The sequence below is a fragment of the Schistocerca nitens genome, chromosome 2, assembly GCF_023898315.1.
Source record: "Schistocerca nitens isolate TAMUIC-IGC-003100 chromosome 2, iqSchNite1.1, whole genome shotgun sequence".
In the NCBI taxonomy this organism is placed as follows: Eukaryota; Metazoa; Arthropoda; class Insecta; order Orthoptera; family Acrididae; genus Schistocerca; species Schistocerca nitens.
The window spans coordinates 1,161,747,321-1,161,755,477 of NC_064615.1; positions in this window are offsets into that span (position 1 = coordinate 1,161,747,321).

The following is an 8,157-nucleotide window of genomic DNA, read 5'->3' on the forward strand; positions in this document are numbered from 1 at the left end:
TGTTGTAGTTACTAAACTAAAAGTACGAATAAATATAATTTTTAGCTGAAAGTATTTCAGATCCAGTAGTGTTTATTTCAAACAAGAAGAAAACACAGGCCATGGTTTTTGGAGTAATTATTTTGCAGACAAAAGCTTCGAAAACACCTAGACAAACGAGATCTGCAGTGTGTAATCTTTCAGCAGCTACTATAAATAAGCCTTGCTGAAATTGTGCTGGAAATGCTTGTATTATTGTCATTCAAAGACACGTGGTGAGAGTGTGGTCCTACCACAATATACCGCGTAAGATTCCACAGTTGTTCAGTTGTGAAGAAACGAGATAGGTAACAATCAATACAGACCCTAGCTGCCACAACATGCATGCGGTGGCGATTATATGAAGACAGCAATGAATACAATGCGTCAAACGACAAGGACGAGGGTTTCTGCAACGGCGCTAGCTGCTTCAAAACTTGATACAGCGAGGGAGATATCCAAGGCAAGAAAAGAGCATGACAGACCTCCACACCGGCAACATGAAACGCCTGGAAATGCTGCTGAAGGCGATGTTCATATGTGTCCCAATCCTCCACCGTCTCGTCATACGGTGGAAAGGGAGGAGGGAACGGCGCTGGTGCAGACTGCGTGGAGAGCAACGCCGGAAGCACTTGTTTCGTGGTTGCCATGAGCTCCGTCTGCTGCTCAACAAAAACCCACACTAAATCCTCCATGCCTTGGATAAGCTGAGAAACTGGAACGACGATGCAACATGCGAAAGAACGACCCTACTCGTCGCCAATTGTGTAGTAACACAGTTCACGTTTTCCGTCGCACTTCACTTAGCGTAGACGGGGAAACTGTGTGCTAGGCATTCCCAATGTGAACTGACTGGGCACGGCCAGTGCTGCCTGAGTTGTTGTTGTTGTTGTTCCACTGGCAGAGGTCACGGCTGAATTCTCGCGTGCCCTATGGTGGACGGGACTATACTTGCGGCAGCTACCATCCGTGATGTGCCTTGCTGATGTGCACCTCCCGCGATCTTTCTGGTGACTACTGCATATCTATTGTCACGTGTATCAGTTGGCAACATGGAAAATCCTCCTGTGTTTGTGCAGCATACAAATAAAATTTGTTGCGCCATACTTTTAGTAGAGAAATTTGAAGCAACAGTATGCAGAACAGAAAGTAAGTTCATATCAAGAGTAATATACTGTACACATACAGCTCTCGAAATATAATAGATAAAGAAATTTGTTATTTTGAATAGGGCAGCTGCAGCACCCAAATTGAAGTCAATTTCTGTAATGATGTGCCAACGTATGATTTAAGTATGTGTGGCTGCTTACTATATTGTTTAAAGCAATAAAGAAATTTGTTTAGTTTAAAGTTACATATTATCTTCATTGTTTTCAACACTGAGCTCTGAAATTTATCTATCTAAAAAAGGAACTGGAATAGATATATGCTAGAAGGCTTATGGTACTTCAAGAAGACAATATCTTCAGGCTATCCAGTGAAGACAACTTTCGAGAAATGTTCCAAGCAGACTGATGCTCGAACACATAAATATGTGCCGTGAGCTGTTTTCAAATCTGTATCCTGATATTCTGAACAAAATGGCTTCTTATGTTCTCAGTAGTAGCCACAGACCTTCTAGCTTGCCCCTGCCTTGACTTCATTCTACTCGATTCCCATGACCCTTAATCAGTAGAACCTCTCAGTCCCCCCCCCCCCCCCCCCCCCACCAGTGCATACCCGAGTTCTCTCTCTCTCTCTCTCTCTCTCTCTCTCTACCTCTCTACCTCTCTCTCTCTCTCTCTCTCTCTCTCTCTCTCTCTCTCTCTCTCTGATCAGAGGCTAGGCACAATCTCAGTTTCTTACTTTTGCCAATCAAAGTAATAGACAACTGGAAATGTGACAACAGTTAAAAAGTAACAGGAGTGCCAGTATTTCTTTGTGCACAGTAACAAAGTTTGATACAGAAGGAAATTGGAACACATTACTCATGGATGAGTACTGCTTACTTCTGAACTCTGAATGGGTGGCAAAATTAATTGAGTCAAAGGAGCAGTCAGATGACACCTCATGAATCTGGTGTATTGCTAGCATCATAAGAGGTTTACAGTTTTCTTTTAGTACGTCTCTCATCTAAGTGATGTAGTACTTTAGGAGCACATATTTCAACTTTTCTGAATGACAGCAGTGACAGCCCAGTGGTACTTGCAAGTTAAAAGGTTGCACTTGACACAGCAAGAGCTGGAAAATCATTTTCTAATGCCGTGTTGATAGAAGAATGCATTAATTATACTGCAGATGTTCTGTGTCTACTGAATGCAAATTGGTTTGGAATAATCAGTTCTTCTTGGCAGACTGTACTTCAATTATAAGCAATTAATATGTAAACTGCAGGACTGCACTGCATTTTCCATCACACTTGATGGGTCCACAGACTTTTGAGGTAGTTTGCAAGTAGTGATTTATGTTTAAGATGAAAATGCTGATCTGATCTAATTGAGAATGTTTTGGACTCAATATCTTAAAAATAAAATACAAAAAGTGACTAAATCCACACCATATTTCCTTTCATTTCATTTCGTTTTATTATCTTCCTGTATATCATTTACATGATGTAGGAATTGTCACAACAAAGTTATCATATTAGTTAAAGTACTACAGACATAATAATGGAACATCACTTTCAAGGCATTTTTTAAAAGTACAAATTTAGACATATAAATTAAAATTTTTGGCAATAAATTTACACACAATCAAAGTACTCATCTACATCATAGAAAGTTTTGCTTAAAAGGTAATTTTTAAGCTCAGTCTTAAATTTTACTTCATCTGTTATTGCCTTCATGTACACTGGCAGAGCATTGTAGAGTTTTATTCCAAAATAACTTACATGCTTTTGGGTTTGTGTCGTCCTTACCCTTTCTACATACAAATTCTTACAAGTTCTAGTATTATAATTATGCCAGTCCTCATTTGTACGTAGATTTTTCATATGTGCTCTTGTACACAGAATGCTTTTAAAAATATACAGTGATGGTATTGTGAGTATTTGCAATTCTTTGAAAAGGGGCCTACAATGAGTTCTTGGAGAGTTATGTGTTATGATTCGTATAGCTCTTTTCTGAAATTTGAAGATATCTGTTAAGCTTGATTTAGTTTTACCCCAGAACACTATGCCGTAAGACACGATGGACTGAAAGTAAGCAAAATACACTAATCTAGTACAGTCCGTGCTGCATACTCTAGATAATATCCTCAATGCAAAACATGCCGAATTGAGCCTTTGGGATAAGTACTTGAGATGGTCTTTCCAGCTTAAGTTTTGATCAATGTGCATACCCAAAAACTTTGTGGATTGTACACTCTCTATCTTCTTATCCATTAGTTTTAACTGGAGGTCCATATCTTGAGTTGCTTTGCCATACTGTATATAATTTGTTTTACTTAGATTAAGTGTTAACTCATTAGCATTAAACCAATGTTGAATATATTTCAGGACTATATCAGTTGTGGTGGTTAATGATTTCTTATCATCACTTATAATTATGCTAGTGTCATCTGCGAACAACATTATTTTGGTAGAAATATTAGGATTTTTTTATGTCATTTATATAAAGCAAGAATAATAAGGGACCAAGAACACTGCCCTGTGGGACACCTATTTCCAATTTCTTTGCATCTGAGACCCACTTGATTTTCTGATTTTTATGTTCTGCGATGATTTCTACTACCTGAGTTCTACCTTGAAGGTAAGATTCAAACCACTGCTTCACAACTCCCCTTACACCTATTGCCTCCATCTTGTTTAACAGAATTTTGTGATTTACTGTATCAAAAGCTTTAGATATATCTAAGTTAATTCCCACTACACATTTTTTAGTGTCGAGACTTCTGACAATCTCTTTGGTATAGGCATGGATAGCTGATTCTGTGCTGTGGCCCGAGCGAAAGCCATGTTGATTGCAGTTTAGAAGTTTGTGAGCATCTAAGTAATTTATGAGTCTGGTTTTCATTAATTTCTCTAGAATTTTTGAAAATGATTGGAGAAGGGATATTGGTCTGTAATTTTCTACCTTGTATGGATCTCCTTCTTTAAACAGATGTCTAACCTTAGAGATTTTCAACCTCTCAGGAAACACACCTTCGCTCAAAGACAAATTGGCAATATGTACCAGGGGCTTTATAATTTGTTGGGCAACTTTTTTTATTATTGACACAGGCACTTCATCAACACCTGCAGACATTTTTGATTTTAGACTCTTTAGCACCTTTAATATTTCATTATCATTTGTGGGAGTTAACAACATACTACTGTCTACTTTTGGGGCTGTTAATTTCTGTTTAGTAAAGTTTTTACTTAATGACACTGGTACACTTAAAAAGTAATTATTAATGTAATTTGCCAGAGTTTCATCTTTTAATTCAATATTTTCACTATTTTTGAGTACTATTTCCTGATCCTTGAGGCCCTTACCTGTTTCCCTTTTCACAATTTCCCAAATGGTTTTTGATTTATTGCCTGATTTTCTTATTAATTTATCATTACTTAGTAATTTTGCTTTTGTAATTACTTTTCTATATATTTTTTTGTAATTTGTTACATATTCTTGGATAACCTGATGTACAGCACTAAATTCAATTTTGAATTCAGTGCTGTCACCTTGTGGACTTTAATATGACTTCAGTATGACTTTCACATTGAAATAATTGTTAAAATGTCTGCTGAAGAAAAGGTAAATACCCAAATCTTCAAATTATGAAGCTTGTAGCTATGTCAAAAACCATAAGCTATCTTTTGACTAGGTTAGTGTGGTGGATCTGGAATACATTTCTGCTAGAACATTGATAAAATAAACATTTTTTCTTGTTTTCCTTTGATTTCCCACAAAAAGTAACTGGGCTTACCCATTCCGATGCACCTCTACATAAAGTTGTAACAACAGTAACTGTTGTAATTTAGATTTGATGCCTCTGGTACATATTTATCTTTGCCACAGTAGCTATGGACACTTTTATAGGTGTTACTGTTCACATGGTTGTGTTTTGCATACCATTGCATTACATTCATTTTGTACATATTAATAAAAGCATTTATGCTCACTTTCAAACCATAACAGCATGTTTATTTCAAGTTCAATAACAACAGGTTATGGACCCAGAAGAAGGAGTTAAACATGAAACCACTGTTCCCTGCACTCCAGAACAAAATGGTGTTGCAGAAAGGTACAATAGAACAATTGTGGAAAAGGCTAGATGTATGTCATTTGAAGCAAAATTACCTACAAATTTTTGGGGAGCAGCAGTCTCCACCACAGTTTATCTCATTAACAGATCACTGACAAAAGCTCTGAACAACATAACAGCAGAGGAAGCTTTCTCAGCAACGAAACCTGACCTCCACCATCTAAGATTATTTGGCAGTAAGGCATTTGTCCACATACCAAAAACCATTAGGTGCATGTGGGACAAGAAATGTGTTCAGTGCATACTCGTCGGATACTGTGAAAACAGCAACGCATACCAGTTGTTCCATGCGGTTCAACAAAGAATCATTAAATCCAGAAATGTGATATTTGAAGAAGAAATAATTCAAGAGAATAATAACAAGCCAGGAACATGTGATTATTTGCTGGGATCAAATCAGATATCTACTCTGTTCACAAATAAGGAGGAGAACATTACAATTAAAGATGACTCAAGGGACAACAGATCAGATAATAGCATTTCAGAAGAAACAGGCTCAGTCAAAATAGAAGAAGAATCTGAACTGCCTCAACAACAAGTGCTCAGAAGATCTTCCAGAATACCCATACCGAAGAAGATGGATGATTATGTGACCTACTGCACCAAAGAAAATTCACAAGAATCAGAGCCACCAACTGTGGAAGAAGCTTTGTAACCCAAGAATTCAGAGTTATGGTTTCAAGCAATAGAAGAAGAATTGAAGTCACATGTGGAAAATAAATCTTGGGAATCATTTATCCTGCCTCAAGGCAAAATAGTGATTGATGATAGGTGTGTCTTTAAGATAAAAAGAGACTCACAAGGACAGATAATTCGCCATAAAGCTTGACATGTAGTTAAGGGATGTTCACAAGTTAAAGGTTTAGACTATGAATTGTATCATATCACTGGTAATTACGTTTCTTCATTCAGATATTTGTTTAGTCTAGCTGATAAATATGACTTGGACATTGATCATTGCGATGTGGTGACAGCTTTATTTGCAACATGATTTGAAAGAAGAAATTTATGTTAAAATTCCCACAGTTGGCTATGTAACAAATTCAGCCAAATATGAAGGTATTAAAAGACTCAAGAAAGCAGTGTATGGACTTAAACAGGGAAGTCACTGTTGAAAAATCAAACTGGACAAAGTTCTACTAAGTTTAAAGTTCAGCTGGTCCACAGTGATCCATGTGTTTATCACAGAAACAAAGGAAGTGCTCTATTGATTGTAGCTGTTTATGTAGATGACATGCTTATATTTTGTAACAATATGAAACAGAAAATTGCATTTAAAGAACAACTAAAGGAACAACTTAAACTAAAGGACCTTGGAGAAGTATCCAATTGTCTAGGGATCCAAGTGACAAGAGATCATAAGCGTGAACTTTTATGGTTGGATCAGACTCATTATATAAATTAGATTTTACAAGAGTAAAACATGGAAGACTGTAATCCAGTATCCACTCTGCTTGACAATAACCAAGTATTAACTCATCAAATGAGCACAAAAACAGACAGAAAACAAGAGATACCATGAAAAAGTCCCATATAAAGCAGCCATACATAGCTTAATGTGTGCACAACTAGGTACTAGACCAGATCTAGTGTATGCAATTGGAGTTGTGAGTTGGTTTAATAATAACCCTGGAATATCCCACTGGCAAGCTTTAAAGCAAATTCTAAGGTATATAAAGGGAACTAAAGACTTCAAGCTACAATTTTCCAAAGGAGATCATGACATCACAGGTTACACTGATGCCGACTGGGCTGGGGACATAGGAGACAGAAAATCAACCACCGCTTTTTTATTTATGTAACAAGGTGCAGCAATTTCATGGAGTAGTAAAAAACAATCAACAGTAGTTCTCTCAACGACAGAAGCAGAATATATGGCTTTAACTTCTGCATGTCAGGAAGTACTTTGGCCACAACATCTGCAAAGAGAGATATCCCCTTTCCCAAAAGAGGGCCCAATAAGATTGTTTTGTGACAACAAAGGTGCATTTGATCTGGCAAAGACAAGTGGATACAAAGGTCACAATAAACACATTGGTATCAGGCATCATTGCATCAGGGAAAGGATAGATACAGGAGAAATCACAGTGGAGCAAATTTCCACAAATGGAATCCTTGCAGATATGATGACAAAGCCACTGCCAAGAACCAGACATCAGCAACTAACGTAAGAATTTGGACTCCGAGATGAAGTACTGAGAGACATTGCTTCTAGTAGGGGGGTTTTTGAATTTTGAATCGATGCCTCTGCTACATATATATCTTTGCTGCAGCTGCTACGGATGCTTTTATAGATGTTCCTATTAACATGGCTGTGTTTTGCATACCCTTGTGTTACATTCGTTCTGTGCATGTTAATAAAAGCATTTATGTTCACTTTCAAACTGTAACTGTGTGCTTATTTCAAGTTCAATAACAACAGTAACAAAAGGTCCCAAATGTGTTATTATAGGGGGAGGAAATGACACATACAAAACAAAAGTGTAAATGCAACCAGGACTCTAAGACAATCTTTAGGAAAACTTGTACATTCTGATATGTTGTAAGCATTCCATACAGGTATGAACTGACAGAAGCTTCATGTGTAAACACAGCAATCATCAACACAAACATAACATTCAGGAAGACATGTAGCATTTTCTATAATGTTACATTCATTGAAGTAACAAGTTCAGTGAGGGAATATTTCACAGAGGTTTGACTGCATAGAAACAACTATACTAAACAAATTCTGTGCAAAAAACAATATTAGAAAAAATTAGCAGCAGACCAGTATGGGGTTCTAGTTGAATTATCCAGCAACATAGGAAGGCCAGGAAAAATATTTAAAGAGTTTAGACAAACTGCCAATACATAGATATTGCACGTCCATTAGTAGGAGGGAAATAAAAATTGGGTCACAGTAGAGGTTAAAAG